Source organism: Myxine glutinosa, chromosome 8, assembly GCF_964187855.1.
Source record: "Myxine glutinosa chromosome 8, kmMyxGlut1.1, whole genome shotgun sequence".
NCBI lineage: Eukaryota > Metazoa > Chordata > Myxini > Myxiniformes > Myxinidae > Myxine > Myxine glutinosa.
In genome coordinates this window covers 59267320-59291024 of record NC_136268.1, presented here as the reverse complement: position 1 = coordinate 59291024, position 23705 = coordinate 59267320, and the positions used below count along the sequence as shown (strand labels likewise).

The window sequence follows — 23705 nt, the reverse complement described above, 5'->3', positions numbered from 1 at the left end:
ATTTTGCCCAAGACAGTTTCACGTTGCATCTGGATCAATCACAAACTCGTATACAGATCTATATTAAACCGTTTAAGTAGTGTCACATCTTTATTACCTACGGCTAACCATTAGGTATCAGACACATAACAGTGCGGCATAATCAGATACTTTCCCATTTTTGCATTCAGAGGGAGTATTTAATTACTTTCGAAGAGTTGAAGCGATCCCACTACTTTGCATAATAAGTGTATGCTAGGCCTGAGGCAAAAGTTCCACAATTCAACTTGGAATTCCTGTTGGGTGTCAGATGAGAAAATCATGCTATTGTTTCTCATTTAACGAACAATTATTGTCATGAGCAAATATAATATCAGACATCCATTATCCCAAAGGAAACCTGGTGTTGGCTTTGCGGTTAGGGTGCCGGCTTGGGATCCGAGGATCCTGGGTCCGAATCCTGGTCGATCGATCGTTGAATTAACACCAGGGGGGTTGACTCAGCCTGTCATCCTTCTGAGGTCAGAAAATTGAGTACCAGTTCACTGGTAATTCCCTGTGTGTCACAAAAGGCGACTAACAGGGTTGGTGGCAGGAAGGGCATCCGGCCATAAAACATTGCTTCAAAAAAAGGGGACCGTGGTGCCCAAAAAAGGCCAACCCCTGCTCCGCAGGAAACAATGGCCTCTAAAGGTGTTTCATTACCCCAAAGGATAATCATGACACAGAAAGGTTGCAAGTCATGTCTTGTAAAAAAAACAAAAAACTTGCATTGATATTCCTCTGGCTGAGCTACATTCATACAGAGATGTTTCATTCATGCCTGAAGCCTCATTAGCGCATGGCATTTAAATTTTCTTTATGCTGAGGTACCAGCATCAAATTAGTCTTCACCTAACAGTGGGTTTTCAGAGAACACTGAATTATGCAACCCACAAATATAATCACTTAGTATTTAAAGTTTAACAACTTACAAACTTGATTGACCACCTAAACGTCCTAAAGCAATGCACCTGCTCATGTGAAAAACTCTCGGGCAAGGAAGAACCTCAATGAGAGTCAGCGTCATCGCTTACCGCTAGCTACGAGTAGCATAATGGAAAACAGGTGGATCAGTATGCCACCGACTATGAATCAAACAGATGTTCCTTACACGAAAGCGTCACTGGAGAAAGCAGTCAGTTCTGCTAGTGACCACTTCCGAGTCAAATGCCTGGTAATTAAAATCTTTCCAAGGAACGAATAGATGAACAAGCTGTTACTCCGAGGCGTTCAATCAAAAATACAGCGGAGAATACTCGTAGGGGGCGGGGCAAGAGGGAGGGGAAAACCGGAGTTTAGCTTCACGATCCCACCGGCAGTCTTCAAACCTGCAATAAATAAACTCAAACGAAAACGGGTTTAAAATTCACAAAAAATAACAGGTTTAATGAAAGAAATGCCGGTACAAAGAAAACGCACGATAAAACTGAATTCCTAAATTGTTTGTTTGTCATTAACTGTAGTAGTAGATGGCTAGAACAGCAGCGCAGGTGTACGATGACCCCTTCCATAGGCAGCAAGGTGAAATGAAGAACTCAGCACATAAGTCAGGTATGAAATGATTCACTTCTGTACTTTATGCTCAAAAGCAATTTGAAAATTGTGACAGCAGCTAATGTTATGAAACCACAGAGCAAGTGAGATCAAGGTTCCTCCTTGAAACCTTAAGTTTTGCAAGGGTAGTTCACAAATGCACAAGATGTACATTGGCAGGGAAGGACTTCATTGGAACTGCCCTGCCCTCTATGAGAAAAACAGTCCTCCAGCCTGACTTGTGCAATGTTGTCAGCAAAACAGAATTACTCTCAGCTAAAAAGGTCTTCATCCACAGCTAAATGGAGTACTGCTCTCCCTTATAGGTTGGTGCACCAGCATCATATCTATCCTCCTTATGGATTCTGTACAATGGAAAGCTCTCAACATTACTCGCATCTCTCACGATGAGGCCAGAGCAGAAGGCCTTTTGCACTCATATCGCAGACAGGTTTGTGGCCTCTGTTTTTAGCCAACTCCCCTCAAGCCAAGCTCCCTCTGCTGTCTCAGCTGTCCCACCCCCCCACCTCCTATGCTGGCATTTTTGATTAGATCCCTCCATGTCAAACTCCCATAAGCCAGGCTTGCTGCCCAACTTTGCTCTTTTCTTCCTCTTTTCTCGATTTGTGTAACTGCTTTTCAGAGACAGTTCAATCGTTCTCTTCCCTCTAGGAGTCTAGGACTTCAAGCAAGCGGTTCACCACAATCTCATGTCACCCACACCCCATCCCTACCTGCCATCTACCCCCATTTCCTGCCTAACCAAACCCCCTCACGTTTAGGCTACTGTGTTTCACCTTCTCTTATCTCTTCTCTTCTTTTTTCCTGCCCATTCATTCCCTTAATTGATAAGTCCAACTATGGCCCCACTGATAGTGGGCAGTACATTGCCTTTTCCCCTTCATCATCTCAATCTTCTATTAGCCTAGATTTTTTTCTACAAAAAATGGATTAAAAAAGTAAATTGCATTGCCATGAGCAATAACAAAAACACAAGGGTTGTGAAGATTAACTGAATTCTCAGCACAAATACCCAACTGCCAGGTTATCACATTGTATTGTGCCCAACACAATCGTGTATCCCTTTTTCGAATTGACCTCTTAGCCAATCAAATTCATCATTGTATTTCAACATAACTGCTGCAGCTGAGTTAATCTCCACGCACTGATCCAGGGGTAATCACCATGTCAAGAATAATTTAACGTATTACAGTTGTAATGTCGCTTCCTTCCATTGAAATCATTGTAATTGCTTCAGCCACTATTGTGCAAGCCACAATTCTGTGAATGAACAAATTGGCAATTTTGTGGTCTCGATTTGGTACTTTAGCGATGTATTGTGGTATCTTTTTCATTCTTGTTAGTTATGAAAACGTTTGAGAATAAAATGTATGGCTTTTAAAGGCTTATTATGACTTTACTCTATGGCAGTGTTTCAGCGTATCATTTTGTGCACATTTGATGGGGGTAGTCAGGTTCACTATGTCAATAAATTATATTTCGTTCAAAATCATGGTAGATTAGCAAACCTATACATTTTTGGAAAGGTTATAGCATAAGGAAACTAAAAATCAATGTTTACATTTGGAGAGATACCTGTATGGCGGCCATTTTGGATTTTCAAAATGGTCACTGTAAAATACATATTTTGTTCTATTTCTGCCTCTAATTACCCTAAAAACTTTTTAAAATATACTAAACCTATATTTTCAGGGACAACGAATCCAATGAAAGTATCAAATTAGTGCTATGGGGAATGGTAAGACACGAATCAAAGGTTTTGAATTGCAAAATACTGTCTTTATATTCGCGATAAGTTGCATAATCAAATACATGTTATCATTTTGTACAGGCAGTTAATAACATCAAAATGTGTCACAATAATTCATATCACCAAACATACACAGGCAGTCAGCAAAATCATATATACACATGCAGTCAGTATAACTTCACATCTACACAGGCAGTCAATGACAAAATATACACAGGCAGTCAATGGCATCAAGCATACACGATTTAATTACAGAATATGCCATTTAGAGTTCGTCATCACTGTCCTGTGTGTCGTATCCGACAATATAGTCCGCATGGTTTTCACAGTCCGTTCCACACAAGCAAAGGTCGGTCAAATTGATTGGCAAATCGAATTGGTCGAATGAATCGAATTCGATGAATCGAATCGAATCGATCGAATTGGTCGAATGGTCGAATGGTCGATCGAAGCGATTGGTCGAATGGTCGAATTGGTCGAATGGAATTGGTCGATTGGTCGAATTGGTCGAATTGGTCGAATCGAATTGGTCAGAATTGGCAAATGTAAACATTGATTTTCAGATTTTCCATGTAATAACGTTTCCAAAAATGTATAGGTTTGCTAATCTACCATGATTTTGAACGAAAAAACATAGTGAACCTGACTAGGGTGGCCATTTTAACCTCCACCACCAAAGGTGGATGGAGGTTATATTTTCACCCCTGTCTTTTTGTTTGTTACTTGCCGGAAAAAATTCCGGCAAGTATGTTGGTTGGTTGGTCTGTCTGTCTGAGCGCAGTACTACATCTACATCGTTGCACATAGCATCGCCATACTTTACACACATATTGTCTTGCGCTGGAATAGACTGTGCCCAATTTTTAACTCTCTAGGCCCAAGGCCTCCATTATGACGTCATAATTCGACAAGTACAAAACTTCATTCGATCAAGATGAAATTTCTTGAGCATAATCTAGGAATAAATTAGTTTAGAAAACAAATAATATTGACGTCATCGGTCACGTGGTTCGGCCGCCATCTTGGAAAACCAGAAAAGTTTGCACTTCTATATCTCCGAAAGTGCTGAATAGAAGAAATTGAGACATGGCTCATTCTAAAGAACTCTCCAGGGGGAATAAAATATGTTAATAATGATGTCATAGGTGCCTCCATTATGACGTCATAATTCAACAAGTACAAAACTTCATCTGATCAAGATGAAATTTCTTGAGCATAATCTCGGAATAAATAAGTTTAGAAAACAAATAATGATGACGTCATCAGCCACGTGGTTCGGCTGCCATCTTGGAAAAGGCGAAAAACTTTGCATCTCTATATCTCTGAAAGTGCTGAATAGAAAAAATTGAGACATGGCTCATTGGGAAAGAACTCTCCATGGGGAATAAAATATGTTAATGATGATGTCATAGGTGCCTCCATTATGACGTCATAATTCAACAAGTACAAAACCTCATCCGATCAAGATGAAATTTCTTGAGCATAATCTCGGAATAAATTAGTTTAGAAAACAAACAATGACGACGTCATCGGTCACGTGGTTCGGCCGCCATATTTGTTTTAACACAAAAGCCTTAAAAACCACTGAAAATACATCCCGGCGAGGGTTTGCAATCTTTGATTGCTCTTTTTCTTGGGGGAGTGGTTGGCAAATCCAAATTAAATTATATTACGGCAAGTCCTCGGTCTCTGACCAATTTTTCATTTTCTTGTTTGTCTGTCTGTCTGTGAACAGGATATCTCAAAAGGTTGTGGATTGATTCGGACGAAATTTGGCAGAGAGGTAGTATATGTGACAAAGACGAAATTATTTGATATTGGTGAAGATCCGGATTCGGACCCAGCTAGTATAATTTTTTAAGTGATTCTTCAACATTTGGAGATATATATATATATATATATATATATATATATATATATATATATATATATGTATTGCGTCACCAGTAGTAAGCATTAGAAAAGATAATTTGAAGGAAATCATTCCTGGCTTATTGATGTGCATCGAGTTCGTTAGTAGACATCTTATATTTGTAAAATATATATTTTAACTAAAATAGGTTATATTACTAAAATATAATACTGTTTATATTACTAAAATATTACGAAGTTTATACTACTAAAATATTACTAAAATAGTTTACATTACTAAAATATTACTAAAAATAGTTTACATAACTAAAATATTACTAAGTTTATATTACTAAAATGTTACTAAGAGAGTTTACATTACTAAAATATTACTAAGTTTATATCACTAAAATGTTACTAAAATAGTTTACATTACTAAAATATTACTAAAAATAGTTTGCATTATTAAAATATTACGGTTTTTTTTTTTTTTTTTTTTTTTTTTGCATACAAGATCGAGGCTCGTGAAAGAGCGAACATTAATCACACAGAAAGACAAACAGACAGATCGACACATAAAACAAATAACATCGGGAGCGGTAGACAAGATGGGGAGAGAGGGGGAAGGACACAAACACAACATTCGAGAGCAGGGACCGAGAGACATGGAGACATCGAGAGATCTGTGGGAGGGAGAGGGCTTTGGGGGGGAGGCATGGGAAGGGGGGGGGGGGTGGGAGAGGTATAAAACATATGGACACTGCCAGGACTTCCAGGAAAGAAGTTGGAATTTCAAACAAGGTGGATCTGGGGTGAATTAGTGGGGGTAGAAAAGATCAAGGTTTTGGATGGGGGAAGATAAGAGATGGTGGTGAACAGCTGTTTTAAAGAACTGGAAGGAGGAGTGGGATTGAAGAGAGTGAGGGAGTTTGTTCCAGAGGCGGGAGAAAAGAGGAATGAAAGAGTGAAGGTGAGCAGAGAGCCGAGATTTCAGCAGTTTAACCATCAGAGGGTTGCTGGCAGATCTTGTGCGACCTGTAGGAATATTTGGGGGACAGAGCACAGAGAGAGCTGGGGGAGCAAGGCCGGAGAGGAGTCGGTAGAAGACAGAAAGACCACCTACCTGCCTGCGGTGAGTGAGTGAAAGGCCCTCAGAGATAGCTTCATCACGGGAGATTCCAATGATTCTGAAAGCTTTGGATTCAACAGCGTGAAGCCGAGCAAGTGTGAGGCAGGAGCACCAGCCCATAGGGGAGAACAGTATTCCATTGAGCTGCGGATGAAAGCCTTGTATGTGTTGAGGAGCTCAGGTGAGCCTAGGAAGGGCTTCGCACGACGGAGGATGCCCAGTCGGCGACTGGCTTTGGAGGCCAGCTTGGAAATATGGTTTTCCCAAGAAAGATCATGGCAGATAGTGAGACCCAAAAGCTTGAGCGACAGAACTTCTTGGAGAGGATTGTTGAGAAAGTAGATGGGAGGGTTGTCCAGTCGATCTTTTCGGAGAGACATAGTAAGAGTGTGAGATTTGTCAGGATTGAAAGACATGTTCCACTTGTTTGACCAGTCAGTGATTTTGTCCAGGTCTTCAGAGAGTGAGGAGGCTGCAGACTGCCGATCTGAGGGAAGAGGAATGGAGCGGCAGAGAGTGGAGTCATCAGCAAAGAGATAGAGAGGATTTTCCAGAGAGTCGGAGAGATCATTGATAAAGACCAGAAAAAGCACAGGGCCCAGCACACTGCCTTGGGGAACTCCAGCCTGAACAGGAAGGGGAGATGAGAGAAATCCATTCAGGGCCACACGTTGACTACGACCAGAGAGGAAGTCCACAAGCCATGCATGGAGATTTCCATGGATACCATAGGAGAGTTTGGTGAGCAGAGCTGGGTGCCAGACCGTATCGAAGGCATGTGATATGTCAAGGGAGACAGCTCTGATTTCCTGTTTGGCATTGAGGACCTCCATCCATTGTTGAGACAGCAGAAGCAGCATGTCCAGAGTAGAGTGACCTGGTCTGAAACCAAATTGATGATCAGAGATCAAGCCATTGGAGAAGAGGAAAGATTTCATATCCGAAGCAATGATGGATTCCATGACTTTGCTGATAATTGGGAGCAGGCTGATTGGTCTGTAGTTGCAAGGATCTGTTTTTGCACCTTTTTTGTGTAAAGCGGTAATGTTTGCTGATTTCCAGGATGCTGGCAGATGACCTTGAGCAAAAGATAGGGTGAAAAGAACAGAGAGAGGGTGAGATAGCGAGGCAGAGCAGGATTTTATGACCCGTGGGCTGATGCCGTCTGGTCCAGTTGCAGAATCAGTCGAGGAGTCGAGGTTTGACAAAAACTCCTCCACCTTGTCAGGAGAGAAGGACACAGAGTCCAGGAGCAGTTGGGTTCGACTGGGAAAGGTGGGAACAGAGAGAGATGGGTTTGGGACGAAGGATTTTGAGGCAAACACAGAGTTGAGGCATTCGGCTTTGTCACGTGCGATGTCAATTGTGTGGCCGTTTGAGGTAAGGGAGGGGATGGAGGGGGAACAAACACCAGAAACGATTTTGACCAGACGCCACCAGGATTTGGAGGAAGGAGACAGGTTTGAGAGTTCATTCTTGAGTGAGGAGAGATAGTGCTTCCTGGCACTCCTGAGGGTAGACACACACTTGTTCCGAGCTTGGTGGAAGGAACTGAGATTGCCTTCAGTTGGATTAGCCTTCCAAGAGGCAAAGGCAAGTTGTTTCAGGGCAACTGCCTCACCACAATATTCAGTGTACCATGGACGGGAGGAAGGGTAAGACAACTGAAGGCGAGATGGGATAAATCTGTGCATGAGAGAGAGCAGTTTGCTTTGGAAGAATTCCCAGGAAGAATTGATGTCAGAGGCAGTGGAGATGGGAAACCAATCCAGACGATTGATGGCTGCTTGAAGACCGTCCCAGTCGGCCTGAGTGAAATGCCAGACTCGTCGACGCTGAGGAGGCTCTCTGAGAATGGCCAGAGAGATGTCCACTTTGACAAGCACATGATCAGAGGAACCGATTGGAGCAGAAGAAGAGCAGCAGACATTAGCAGGGATGTTTGTCATAACCAAGTCTAGAAGAGAAGATACTCCATTGGCTGAGATCCGGGTCGGGAAATTGACAGATTGTGTCAATCCCAGTGAGTCACAGAAGTCCTTTGCTGAGGTGCCACGACTGGTGAGAGAGGAACCCACACCCAACCAGGTGGCATGATTACAGTTGAAGTCACCACATATGAGGAAGAGAGAGTTGGGATGAGTGGATAGAAGTTGTCAGACAGTGAAATGTAGATGGAGTCATCACTATTTGGGGGACGGTACAGAACACATATGAACAAAAGGTGGGAGCGGAGAGGAAGCCGTAGCCAGAGGTACTCCTGGGGGTGAGGAGGAGAGAGGGCAGTGCAAGGAGAGTGAGGAAGAGAGTTTTTGATAAAGATAGCCACCCCACCACCAGGACGAGGCTCAGGTCTATCATACCGGAGGAGGGAGTAACCAGGAAGAGATATTAAGGAATCAGAGACATCTTGAAGGAGGAAAGTCTCTGTTAAGCAGATCAAGTCTGGATTGTCAGAAGCAACCTGTATGGAGAGATCAGTCCGGTTTCAGCGAAGGCCCCAGATGTTTGAGGTCCATACCGTTAATGAAGAGAGAGGGGGAGCATCGGGTACAGGACAGGGGAGGGGAGGAGTACGGTAAGATGAAGGATGAGAGGGGGAGGTAGGGAGAGCAGTTGATAGTGTGTCAGAGATTGCAGAAGAGTTCCAAGAAAGGGAAGGATGAGGAGGATGATAGGTTTGATGGTGAAGGGATGAGGCACAGTGAGGGGTTGTTTGAGGGGGGGCAGAGGAAAGTAGAAGGTTGGGGGGGGGGGGAGGTGGAGGTATGAGATAGAAGGGAGACGAAGTGGGGAGGAGGCAGCTTTGAGGAGGAGGGGGGAGGAGGGAGAATTGGAGAGGAATGGTATGGGGGGATATTTGAATGGGAGGGGTTGGGGGGGAGTTTTGAAGGGGAGGAGTGAGGGGGGAGTTTAGGATGGGAGGGGAAAGGGGGGAGTTTAGGAGGGAAGGGGCAAGGGGGAAGTTTAGAAGTGGAGGGGCAAGGGGGGAGTTTAGGAGTGTAGGGGCAAGGGGGGGGGGATTTCGAGTGGAGGGGCAAGGGGGGAGTTTTGGAGGGGAAGGGCAAGGGGGGAGTTCAGGAGTGGAGGGGCAAGGGGGGGATTTGGAGGGGAGGGGCAAGGGGGGAGTTTAGGAGGGGAAGGGCAAGGGGGGAGTTCAGGAGTGGAGGGGCAAGGGGGGAGTTTAGGAGTGTAGGTGCAAGGGGGGGGGGGGATTTGGATGGGAGGGGCAAGAGGGGAGTTTAGAAAGTGGATGATTAATGAAAGACGAACATTGATAACAAATTGGGTTTGTTGTGATTTTCAAGTTAGCAATCCGATTCAGAACGATGGAGGAGGGATGGAATGAATGTGAATTTAGAACATGTCGTGAGGGAGACGTATAAGATATTGAATTTCTTTTTTTTGAAGTGGAATGAGTTGGAGAGGAAATTGAGAAAAGCCTTTTAAATAGGAAGAAAAACAGCGTGTTGTAATATACCACTGAATAAAACACTGAAGGGGAAAGGTTAAACATATTAAAATAATATTTAAACAGAACCGTGAACAATCTTATATGCACAAAATACCAACAGGGGGAGAGCCGAGAGGGACCACCATGAGTCACGTGAACAGGGCAAAAGGTGGATGGCAAGGAGATAATGGGGGCGGGGCGAACAGCACACCTGGACAGAAAATACAGGATGAGACAACAGTACACGTGGAGAAAGGAAAATAAATGTTTTTTTTTTTGGGGGGGGGGGGGGGTGGGGATTTAGAACGTTAGACAAAGAGTATTATGTTCGGGGTAGAAGGGAAAAAACTAAGAGCCAAGCAAAAAACGCTTAAGTTAACAAACACCGACGGGGGTACAACTACAAGGCCGCACACGAGGAGCAGAACACGATTAATTAATTACGAGTTACAGGAAATTCAAACCAAAACTAACTATAATCAAACAATAACGCATGGACGATAAAATAACGAGTTGAAATTTGACAAACACACGAATGAAAAAATAACCGCTTTGGATGCCCGGAGAGAACCAGACCTCAAGGGCGGAAGCTTCAACAACTAGGCCGCGTGGCCGCGTGGCACGAAATACTCGACTATTTTTTACAGGTTTGAAAGATTAACACCGATAAATCTTCCGAGGGACACGCAAAAGGTACACACATGTAAGATAAATACAGTTTCGACAAAAATACAAATGTGACAATTACTTAACTTCGAGCGTGCGTGAAGATCGTGGAACAGCTTCGAAAAACCGTGACCCCCCCGACCAATATATTACTAAAATGTGACTAAAATAGTTTACGTTACTAAAATATTACTAAATTTACATTACTAAAATGTTACTAAAAGAGTTTACATTAATAAAATATTACTAAGTTTATATTACTAAAATGTTACTAAAAGAGTTTACATTACTAAAATATTACTAAGTTTATATTACTAAAATGTTACTAAAAGAGTTTACATTACTAAAATATTACTAAGTTTATATTACTAAAATGTTACTAAAATAGTTTACATAACTAAAATATTATTAAGTTTATATTACTAAAATGTTACTTAAAATAGTTTACATTACTAAAATATTACTAAAATAGTTTTCCATCGTTCAAAAAACACTGTGGGGTGATTTTTCTTCTCAAATAAGTGACAGACAAAGTGCAGTGAAAATAATGTTTATCATAAGCAATATCGCACACTGTACGTCGAAAAGAAATGTGAAATTCTGAGCAGAGAAAATGACAAAAGCTCCCATGATTGAAAAGTGGCCTTCAGAGAAATTGTATAAACAATGTAATGTTGCCAGATTACAGCAAATGTTAGATAGATAATTAGACCTCTCTTTCGCATGTTTACATGGTTTGGCATGCTGCCTCACTGGCCAAGCTGTTTGCCATTAGAGTTCGTGGTCTGCTGACATTTTCTCTAAATGCCACCAACCCATTGTAATTAAGGACCACCATACCGTTCCTGTTTTCATCCAGATCCTGCTGTGGATCACTGACAAAGTGCCCTAGATCCTATTTTATCTTTTGTTGATGTTAATTATGTCATCTCCACTTAGAAAAAAGATCTATATCTCATAGCAATTCACTCACCATTTTGCTTTTTGCAGAGTCATCACCATTTTTTGATGATTGAACAGCTGCAGATATGTAAAGAAATATTAAAACTTGAAAAGATACATCTTTGCTCTGCATAAAGAACGTATTTGCATCTACCTTACAATGAATCAAGAAGTTCTCTCACAAAATATCTCAATTAAATGATCATGCTGGAAGCTCACGTAGCTTTCTTCTTTTTCACTTAAAACCTGCTCTTGCTGAATCAGATACTGTATGTTGAAGCTTTGTGCACCGATTATGGGCCTTCAGGGTATTGTAAATTCCCAGAGTATCCTACTATTCATTTGAAATTGGTCACTACTGTCTTTCACGCCAATACAAATTATTATTACAACCCTAGGCATCAAAAAGCTACATATATCAAGGAAACATTTTCAAATGGAGCAACTCGCCGCCATTAGAGCACTCAAATTGCATCAGATGTGGCAAAACATGTGACTTGTTGCTCCCAGCTTGCTGACTCGATGACAGAAGACGCAATTTGCATTTTTGCTGCCTACATCCCTAACCAATATTAGAATTCCGTGCGGGCACGGGCAATTTGCTAATATTTTAAAACTCTCACTGCAGAATGGTCGCTTGATGTTTCTGTCTTTTACAAGTTATTTCTGGATTGACCAGCTATTGATCTCAAATGTCAGAAACTAGCTTCTTACTGACATGTCTGCTCTCAATCAAATGACAATATATCTTTTTCTTAACTTCTCTCAAGATGTCACTTTCATTCCCTTCTTTTTTCCTCCTTTAGAAATGGCTACAACATCGCTCCTAGTCCTAAGTTCAGTTAAAATCAATATTTAATCTATCTTATTTTGTTATCCTCCAAAATCCTATTTGTTATCCTCCAATTCCAAGCTGGCCTCCAAAGCCAGTCGCCGACTGGGCATCCTCCGTCGTGCGAAGTCCTTCCTAGGCACACCTGAGCTCCTCACCACATACAAGGCTTTCATCCGCAGCTCAATGGAATACTGTTCTCCCCTATGGGCCGGTGCTCCTGCCTCACACCTAGCTCGTCTTCACGCTGTTGAAACCAAAGCGTTCAGAATCATTGGAATCTCCCACGATGAAGCGATCTCTGAGGGCTTTTCACTCACTCACCGCAGGCAGGTAGGTGGTCTTTCTGTCTTCTACCGACTCCTCTCCGGACTTGCTCCCCCAGCTCTCTCTGTGCTCTGTCCCCCAAATATTCCTACAGGTCGCACAAGATCTGCCAGCAACCCTCTGATGGTTAAACTGCCAAAATCAAGACTCTCTGCTCACCTTCACTCCTTCATGCCTCTTTTCTCCCGCCTCTGGAACAAACTCCCACACTCCCTTCAATCCCACTCCTCCCTCCAGGTCTTTAAAACAGCTGTTCACCACCATCTCTTATCTTCCCCCATCCAAAACCTTGATCTTTTCTACCCCCACTAATTCACCCCAGATCCACCTTGTTTGAAATTCCAACTTCTTTCCTGGAAGTCCCGGCAGTGTCCATATGTTTTATACCTCTCCCACCCCCCCTTCCCATGCCTCCCCCCCCAAAGCCCTCTCCCTCCCACAGATCCCTCCCTCTCCCTCCCTTAGCTCTTTCACGAGCCTCGATTCAGTATACAAAAAAAAAAAAAAAAAAAATCTCTCGATGTCTCCATGTCTCTCGGTCCCTGCTCTCAAATGTTGTGTTTGTGTCCTTCCCTCTCTCTCCCCATCTTGTCTACCGCTCCCGATGTTATTTGTTTTATGTGTCGGTTTGTCCTTCTGTGTGATTAATGTTCGCTCTTTCACGAGCCTCGATCTTGTATACAAAAAAAATAAATAAATAAAAATCCTGCTCTATTTTGTCCATGATCTATTTTATTAGCTTTTCCACAATTTTTGATTAAAGTTAGAGAGTATAAGTTGACAATGAACTTGTAGTAAATGCACTGGCAGACAGACAAATTCATGATAAGTTGAATGAATAAATGCGCATCATGGACTGTCTCTGGATAAAGGATTTCATAGTTGGCAGGGAGTTCTGCCCGCACTGTGCTGTACACATACAGTTCCTTTTATAGCGTTTTAAAATATTTCTCGCCAATATCTTATCGGCTTTGTTGTGATAGTGCTTCAAAACCAAATTCCAATTCCTGCCTCCTGATGCGCATATTCCTATCCCCTTTCATCATCGCACATCACAGTAGGCCTTATTTTAAAAGAGTTAGACATTTGTGTGCTCGTACCTTGCAAAATTCTAAATTCCTGCCCTTATTTATGGGAAATTGGACCAGTGAAATAGCAGCTCCTCAGTAATAATATACTCAAGAGATCAAACGTGTTAAAAAATAATATATACTCAAGAGATCAAACGTTCTCGCGGGAGATCAAAAATAATAATATACTCAAGAGATCAAACGTGTTAAAAAAAAAAAGACGTGTTTGGTCTCAAGAGATCAAACCGAATACCAGACAAGTATGCATTGCCTCATCGGGCACATGTTAAGGTCAATGGAGCATTACGATGGAATGCAGGAAGTTAAATCCCTTCAAATTCCTCTTATGGAATGAGGTGGGACATACTTTTGAAATCATGGTAGAAATGCTACACATCTCCAACCACATGTTGTTTTTCACAGGAGAATAGGAACCATCTTTAGAGGCCATTTTTCCCCGCAGAGCAGGGGTTGGCCTTTTTCGGGCACCGTGGTCCCCTTTTTGAAGCAATGTTTTATGGCCGGATGCCCTTCCTGCCGCCAACCATCTTGGTCGCCTCTTGCGACACACAGGGAATTACCAGTGAACTGGTACTCAATTTGCCGACCTCGGAAGGGATGAGCAGGTTGAGTCAACCCCCCTGGCGTTAATTCAGCGATCGACCGGGATTCGAACCCAGGATCCTAGGATCCCAAACCAGCACCCTAACCGCTAAGCCAACACCAGGCTAACGTTTTTTGTTTTTTTTTACAGGAGAATGAACAACTATGTAGCATTGGTCATGAAGGTGAGTTTCGGCAACTGTCATTGTCGGTTAAATTTTGACACTCAAGGACATGGAGCTGGTTACGCAACGTCCCTTTTGTCAGGCTCTCAAATCATTTCCGTTGTTCAAACGTGCCTCAACCAACGATGATGTATAAGTTGTGAAGATTGCTAGTTTGGGAACACTTTATGACCCTTCAGGTATTTTCCTTTAACTCGTTTACTCTCCGTCAAGATACCACCTCGGCACAATATCACCCACTTCACCCAGCTGTGGAAGCCACTTGTAAATCATTGGAATTACCACCTCCATTTGAGGCAGAAAGAACACTTGGGGATAATTCTACTGTGGGACTTTGAAGTTGCAAGATTATTCTTTCTGCACAGCTCGGGAGGTTGTTTAATCAAGATGCAGGGAGTGGGATGCAATTCCTGAGCTTCAGGTCAACAAAGCAATGGTGGATTTAAATTTGATCTTTTATTTCTTACTCTCACGTGGCTTGTATTTGCATAAAGTAATTTTTACTTGTTTTCAAAGCAACTGGAAAGGAACATTTTGAACATTATGCTTTCCTCTGTGATGAATTTTCATTAACTTCATTATACCTGTTAATCGTTATTCAATGTAACTGCAATTATTCATGAGACTTAAAGATTGTTTTATGAACCTAGCCAAGGGCATAACCAGAATTTTTTAAGGGGGGAGCAGAGGGGAAGTTTCATGTCGACTACTGCACTCTCTGTACTCTGGCCAATGGGGAGGCCTGGGCCCTCTGCCTACCCCCAACCCTTTCATTACACCATCAAATCCAAGTACAGGTGGAAATTGAGCAGGAAGGTCTTCCATTGTGATACAACTGTGATGACGTTTTTTCATTTCTCAACAAAAACTTTACAGATGTTTGTATATACTGTATTTTAATTCAATATCTTTTGCAGCACTGTGGTACATCTATCTATAATTCCATTAATCTCTGTGTGTATGTGTGTATGTGTGTTTGTATGTGTGTATGTGTGTATGTTTGTCTGTGACCGCTGTTTCTCGACAACTACCGGTCCGATATACTTGAAACTTGCCAGGTATATTGCTGGGGACCCGAGGATGTGCCTTTTCAAGGTTTGAAATTAATCGGACAAGTAGTTACCGAGCTATGGCGATTTCTTTACCAAACACCGCAAGCCGTTCGCTTTGGACCAAACCATTTCATGTAAATAGAGGGGGGGGGGGGGTTCTGTGGTCGTTGCGAATGGACCAAACCATTCATGTAAATAGAGGGGGGGGGGGGGTTCTGTGGTCGTTACTGCCACGTGGTTTCAAAGTTTTTTTTTGTTGTTGTTTGCACGCATGTTTTTTTGCACCCACGTACGGGCACGCCCTAGGATGTTTACACACACACACCCCTACACAAATTTTTTTTTTTTTTTTTTTTTGGCAAGGAACGGGCACCCACGTACGGGCACGTCCTAGCTTATATATAGTACGGGCATGCCCTAGTACTTTCAATGCCAAAGGTGGATGATATTTTCGACAATATCTCATTGCCCTCACCAGAGGAGAGGGTATTGCATTTGAGTCCGTTTGTCTGTCTGTTTGTTACTTGGTAATTTTTTTTTAATTTTTGACAAGTATATTGATCTTTCCGGTTTGTGTGTGTGTCTGTCTTTCCACTCACTTATACTTGCGTACAGGTCACAATGTTAAACCGATCTTCACGAAACTTCATCAAATGGTAGAGTTCCTGGTCCGACAAAATCCTATATATTTTTGAGGTCAAAAGGTCAACATCAGCCAAAGGTCAACCACTTTTCTCAGATTTCTAAAATCCTCAATTTTCATCCGATTGACTTCAAATTTGAATAGGATTAACATATCAGCTAACTGAATTCAACCACCAACTATTTTTGAGATAAACATAGGCCAAATGGTCAACATAGGCCAAAGGTCAACCATTTTGTCTCGAATTTCTAAAATCCTCAATTTTCATCCGATTGACTTGAAATTTGAATAGGATTAACATATCAGCTAACTTAATTCAACCACCAACTATTTTTGAGATAAACATAGGCCAAATGGTCAACATAGGCCGAAGGTCAACCATTTTGTCTCGAATTTCTAAAATCCTCAATTTCCATCCGATTGACTTCAAATTTGAATAGGATTTTCATATCAAATAAATGAATTCAACCACCAACTATTTTGGAAATCAACATAGGCCAAAAGGTCAGCATAGGCCAAAAGGTCAACAACCTTTTCAAATTTCTAAAATCCTCAATTTTCATCCGATTGACTTGAAATTTGAATAGGATTAACATATCAGCTAACTGAATTCAACCACCAACTATTTTTGAGATAAACATAGGCCAAATGGTCAACATAGGCCAAAGGTCAACCATTTTGTCTCGAATTTCTAAAATCCTCAATTTTCATCCGATTGACTTGAAATTTATATAGGATGAGAGCCTGCACATGTGTTTTTGTACTGGGTGCATATGTCTTTGTGTGGGATGCATACTGTTTTGAGCCTCATTCGGATCTGTTAGTGTCTCTTTTCTTGTTCGTTAATCCCCATGTTTGTTGCCGCACAGCTCCATTGCAGTTTCCCCCTGCGCTGATTCAATCATTCATGAACTTCAATTCCGTAGGTAAAATAAGAAGAAAACACCTTCAGCAAGAGTTATTTTATTTTCTCAAGTCCAATTACTTTTGTCCCACCAAAGGTTGAGTGTGATTATACTAACCACCATGGGGAAGAGGCTGACCCGGTTTTTTTTTATCATGAGCACTTTTCTTTTTTTTTCAAACAAAACCCGGTTTTTTATCGAGCACTTTTTCAATCCAAGATCTTACTTTGAAGAAGGGCCCATGCTCAAAACGTCGCTTCTTCTAACAATGGTAGGAACATCCCTGTCAACATTTGGTTGAGAAAAATCAAATAGGTTGAAAAAAAACACTAATTTTTTGTGGACTTTACTGTGATCCATCTAGAACCACATTGATGATGGAGAGGCAAATCAGATCTGCAAAGCTTTTTCCTTTATCATAATATTTTTGCACTGAACCTCAAGTCGAATTGCTTGTTAAGCATATTACAGGCTGAAGCTCCCTGTGAACAATCCTGCAGCAATCTGCTATATCCCATTTCTTACTCTACAGCATTTCGTTGAGCTCCATCTCGTTTGTTCAACCATTATGTGGATGCATATCACATTATCTAAGACAGCGTGATCTCATCTTGGGCTTGTATCTGTTTCACTAATGGTATAATGGCATTAACTGATGAATAGAAATGCGCAAGGGTATTGATTAATGGCCAATGTATGTGAGAGGTGGGAAAGAGGGAGAGGAAAAAAAGAACTGAAGACAAATGAAAAAATATTGAGAGATAAAGGCTAGAAACGAACTCACTCCTTTGGATGGCACAGACAACAAAGCAAAGTGTCAATGATAATAATTGCTGCAGAAAGCAGGAAAATTAATGTAGATGAAGGTTATAATAAATCTCAGATGACGGACAATTTTGCTTACAATCGCTGTCTCGGTGACAACTCTGCAGAAAACAAAAACAATAGACAAGAAAAGGCCATCGTGCATGTCACAGATTTGAGCAAACAATTAGCTTTTACGTAAACAGGATTTTGTCTCATTTTAATTTAAGACATAACAGACATAACTAGGACAGCATTCGGTAGAGAGCATACCTCCTCCAGGCTAAACAGTTTACATTTTCTATCCCACTGATAGGCCGGATCTGGATTCAGACCTGAACCAAAATCTAAAAGGCTTGGTCAATTGTTGCCGAACCAATTCGTCCACCAAGATTTGTCATGTCAACCACAACTTTTTTCAATATCATGCTATATATCGTTTTTGGCCCCGTCGCTCAATGGTGAAGAATCACTTGTAAAATAAAAAATAAAAAATCTTCTATCCGGATCCAGATTCGGATCTTCACCAAAATCGAATAGATTCCTCCTTGTCACACACTCAACCTGGCCACCAAGTTTCGTCTGAATCCGTCGATAGCTTTTTGACATATCGTGCTCTATATCAGTTTTCCCCCTATCAATCAATGGTGAAGAATCACTTAAAATAATTCTCAGATCTGGATCCAGATCTGCATCTTCACAAAAATATAATCATTTCGTCCTTGTCGCACACGCAACCTCTCCACCAAATTTCGTCCAAATCTGTAAACAACATTTTGAGATATCCTGTTCACAAACAAACAAACAAACAGACAGAGGTTAAAACATCACCTCCATCCCCCTGAGGTAGCGGAGGTAACTAGAAAGGCACTCGATAGAGTGTACACCTCCACCAGGCTGAACCGTTTATGTTTTGTATCCCACTGATAGGCCGAATATGGATCCGGATCTGAACCAATATTTAATCGGCTTGTTTACGTCACTTACCCAACTCATCCACTTAGTTTTGTCATAACTAGTCCACAACTTTCTGAGATATCTTGTTATATATCATGCTAGCCCGATCACTCAATGGTGAAGAATCACTTTAAAAACTCTGGATCCAGATCTGGATCTCAACCAAAATTTAATCAATTAGTTCATACTCTTCACTAAACTTTGGCTGAATCTGCCCAAAACTTTTTGAGATATCCTGCCCACAGCCAAACAGACGGGTGAAAACATAACCTCTGTCCACCTCCGGTGGCGGAGGTAATGAAGAAGAATGATGGAGGATGTGGCAGTCAAAATAAATAAATAAAAATCACATTTGAAGTATGCTCTTACCTTCCTGCAATAAGCAACTCGACTGTATCCTGATACTTTACCCATCTTTGATTGTTTATCTGCTTCCATTTGGAAATTCTTCACTCCATTAGGATTTATGCTTAGACGTACCAGCAAGTCTCTGTTGGATATGTTAGATACACTCCTCATTGTTTTTTCTCTCATGCTCTCATTTTCTTCAACCCGAAACTATGCCCTCCGATGTTGCTGTATTCTAATGTGAAACCTTTCCTGAATCTCCTCACCATTTTGTTATGTGAAGACCTTTTAATAAGATCCAGTTGAATTATTCTCTTTTTCAGTGTAAAAGGTCCTGTCTCGTTCGACCTTTTCTAATAATCCTCCCTCTGCATATTAAGTATGTGAAGGAGGAAAGTGGGGCGGAAGGTAGAGGGGGTGTATATTTAGAAAATAAAAAGATTCAACAGGAAGAGGTGAGGATAGGAGAGAAAAGAGAGGGTACTGCAGACCTTCACCAGGATAGGTTTTGTGTGGTGTTTGTACGGTGTTTGCAATCGTATGTATTTTATACACACAGTCACATTCAATACTTTCTCGACGTACTGTATACATGTTTATTACCTACAAATTGCATCTATAAAGTATGTATGTTTACAGTATGTACTTTGTAGACGTACTTACATTCTTAATAGTACATCCTTTATAGACATACTCGCATTGCAATAGTACTTACTTTATAGATGTACTCCACATTCTAAATAAACATAGTTTGTAGATGTACTCCACATTCTAAATAAACATACTTTATAGATGTACTCCACATTCTAATTGGACATACTTTATAGATGTACTCCACATTCTAATTGGACATACTTTATAGATGTACTCCACATTCTAATTGGACATACTTTATAGATGTACTCCACATTTTAATTGGACATACTTTATAGATGTACTCCACATTCTAATTGGACATACTTTATAGATGTACTCCACATTCTAATTGGACATACTTTATAGATGTACTCCACATTCTAATTGGACATACTTTATAGATGTACTCCACATTCTAATTGGACAAACTTTATCGATGTACTCCACATTCTCAATGTACATACAGTCATGTGAAAAAGTAAGTACACCCCATGTAAAGTCTAGACTTTTTCAACATATTTCAACATACAGCTATTTGATCTTCATTTCAACAATATTGATAGATAAAGGTGATATAATATAACAAATATCATGAAACATTTACATTTTGTAGTCCATTGTATAATTTAAATAAACATAAATGCAAATTTCGCATGTGGAGAAAGTAAGTACACCCCTACATTTATCACTTCTTCAAATACCTAAAATTAGAATCAGGTGCACCAGCTCAGGTGCAAATGATTAGAACATCGTTAGAGAGCATCTTGGAGGAACCTGTCTTATTTAAACCTCAGACATTTTAGTTTGGTTTGCTCTTTGTTGTTGAAGTGTGTGGTGTCACCATGCCTCGATCAAAAGAGCTCTTTGAGGCCTTCAGAAAGAAGGTTATAGATGCCTACGAGTCTGGGAAGGGATTTAAAAAGATCTCCAAACAATTTGAAATCAATCATTCGACTGTCCAGAAGATCATCTACAAGTGGAGAAGATTCCAAACAACTGCCAACTTGTTCAGGCCAGGCCGCTCCAGCAAGTTCAGCCCGAGAGCAGACCTCAAGATGCTGAAAGAAGTCTCTAAGAACCCCAGAATGTCATCACGGGACCTGCAGGTAGTTCTTGCCACTGTTGATGTCAAAGTGCATGAGTCTACCATTAGAAAGAGGCTGCACAAATTTGATCTACATGGGAGGTGTCGTGAAAATCAAGCGCAGACACGACTTTACCTCTGGGTAGGCTTTAATATCATTTAGATCGGCAATACATCCTGTAACAATACATGCAGCAATAGGCATTAAATCAGAGCATTTCAAGAACAGCAATGGAAGTATCAATATAACAATGGTTAGCGCAGCGCATCATCAGCGCAGCATTTGGGGGCGTACATACCATTCAAACTACTGGATAATGTCACAGTGAGTCCCGCCGAAGTGTCCGCACGCCCCGGTTGTCCCGGGTCTTATAGACGGCCCCTTCCGTGGCGAGCACCCCTGGGTTCACCTTGGTATAATTTCACTACATTCTCCCCGTCGTTAAAACTATACTACCGCTCGGCAGTTTGCAAGCAAGCATCAGCAATAAACCAAAGGGTTACGTCAATCCACGTCAGTCGGTCCACCCGTAGCGGTCGGGGCGGCGAACCTCCCTGCCAGTTCGTGTTCGGAAACTACCGGGCACGGCGTCCCCTAGCCCGGAGTCCCCCGCGTCGGAATAGCCGCCGGAGGTCGGAGTCGGAGGTGGCGCCCCTGCGCCTTCGGCACGGGGGCGGGGGACGACGGGAGTGACAGCGGTAGTTCCATAGGGGAAGCTTCGATAGAGTCCATAGACTCGTAGACGGGTTCGTCGATATCCCTGTCGTCGTCCCCACAAGGGGCGAGATGGCGTATGGAGACAGTAGACTCGCGGCCATCCGCCGCTAACATGCGGGCATGCTCGGGATTAGCCGGGAGGACCTGCACCGACGTCTACGAGTCTACTGTCTCCGTGGTTATACTATGGAATGCAGGAATTCAAGAACAGCAATGGAAGTATCAATATAACAATGGTTAGCGCAGCGCATCATCAGCGCAGCATTTGGGGGCATACATGCCATTCAAACTACTGGATAATGTCACAGTGAGTCCCGCCGAAGTGTCCGCACGCCCCGGTTGTCCCGGGTCTTATAGACGGCCCCTTCCGTGGCGAGCACCCCTGGGTTCACCTTGGTATAATTTCACTACAGGAGGTATGTCAGGAGGAAACCTTTGCTGTCCAGAAAGAACATCAGGGCAAGACTAAAGTTTGCCAATGAACACCTCGGCAAAGACCAGCACTTCTGGAACAATGTGCTCTGGACAGATGAGTCAAAGGTAGAGTTATTTGGCCACAGTACCAGAAGACATGTTTGGCGAAAACCAAAGACAGCATTTGACCACAAGAACCTGATACCAACTGTAAAGTATCGTGGTGGAAATATTATGGTTTGGGGCAGCTTTGCTGCATCAGGGCCTGGGCAGCTCACCTTCATATAATCCACTATGAATTCTTCATTGTACTAGAGGGTGCTTGAGGATAATGTGAGGCCATCTGTCGGAAAGTTGAAGCTCAACCAAAGGTGGACCTTGCAACATGACAATGACCCTAAACATACCAGTAAATCCACCAAGGAATGGCTGAAAAGAAAGAAATGGAGGGTTCTGGAATGGCCAAGTCAAAGCCCGGATCTAAATCCCATCGAGATGTTGTGGGGGGATTTGAAACGAGCTGTGCATGCAAGAAACCCCTCAAACATCGCACAGCTGAAAGAATTCTGCATGGAGGAGTGGGCAAAAATTTCTCCCAGTCGATGTCAGAGACTGGTAGACAGTTATAACAAACGCCGAGTTGAGGTTGTTTCTACCAAAGGCGGCAATACCTCCTATTAGAGCCAAGCGTGTACTTACTTTTTAATGTACTTACTTTTTCCACATGCAAAATTTGCATTTATGTTCATTTAAATGATACAATGGACTACAAAATGTAAATGTTTCATGATATTTGTTATATTATATCACCTTTATCTATCAATATTGTTGAAATGAATATCAAATAGCTGTATGTTGAAATATGTTGAAAAAGTCAAAACTTTACATGGGGTGTGCTTACTTTTTCACGTGACTGTACTTTATAGATGTACTCCACCTTCTAAATGTACATACTTTATAGATGTACTCCACATTCTAAATGTACATACTTTATAAATGTACTCCACATTCTAAATGTACTCCACATTCTAACTGTACCTACTTTATAGATGTACTCCACATTCTAACTGTACATACTTTATAAATAGATGTACTCACATTCTAACTGTACATACTTTATAGATGTACTTCACATTCTAACTGTACATACTTTATAGATGTACTCCACATTCTAATTGTACATACTTTATAGATGTACTCCACATTCTAAATGTACTCCACATTCTAACTGTACCTACTTTATAGATGTACTCCACATTCTAATTGTACATACTTTATAAATGTACTCCACATTCTAAATGTACTCCACATTCTAACTGTACCTACTTTATAGATGTACTCCACATTCTAACTGTACATACTTTATAAATAGATGTACTCACATTCTAACTGTACATACTTTATAGATGTACTTCACATTCTAACTGTACATACTTTATAGATGTACTCCACATTCTAATTGTACATACTTTATAGATGTACTCACATTCTAATTGTACATACTTTATAGATGTACTCACATTCTAATTGTACATACTTTATAGATGTACTCACATTCTAATTGTACATACTTTATAGATGTACTCACATTCTAATTGTACATACTTTATAGATGTGCTCCACATTCTAATTGTACATACTTTATAGATGTACTTCACATTCTAATTGGACATACTTTATAAATGTACTCCACATTCTAAATGTACATACTTTATAAATGTACTCCACATTCTAAATGTACTCCACATTCTAACTGTACA

At 41.4% G+C, this 23705-nt stretch overlaps 1 protein-coding gene across 1 annotated transcript in view; it reads right to left on the bottom strand.

Moving 5' to 3' along the window:
* Window positions 1-23705, bottom strand: part of LOC137432521 (E3 ubiquitin-protein ligase MARCHF8-like) — a 191772-nt gene that overhangs the window by 33852 nt on the left and 134215 nt on the right. The gene's annotated exons all lie outside the window — the stretch shown is intronic.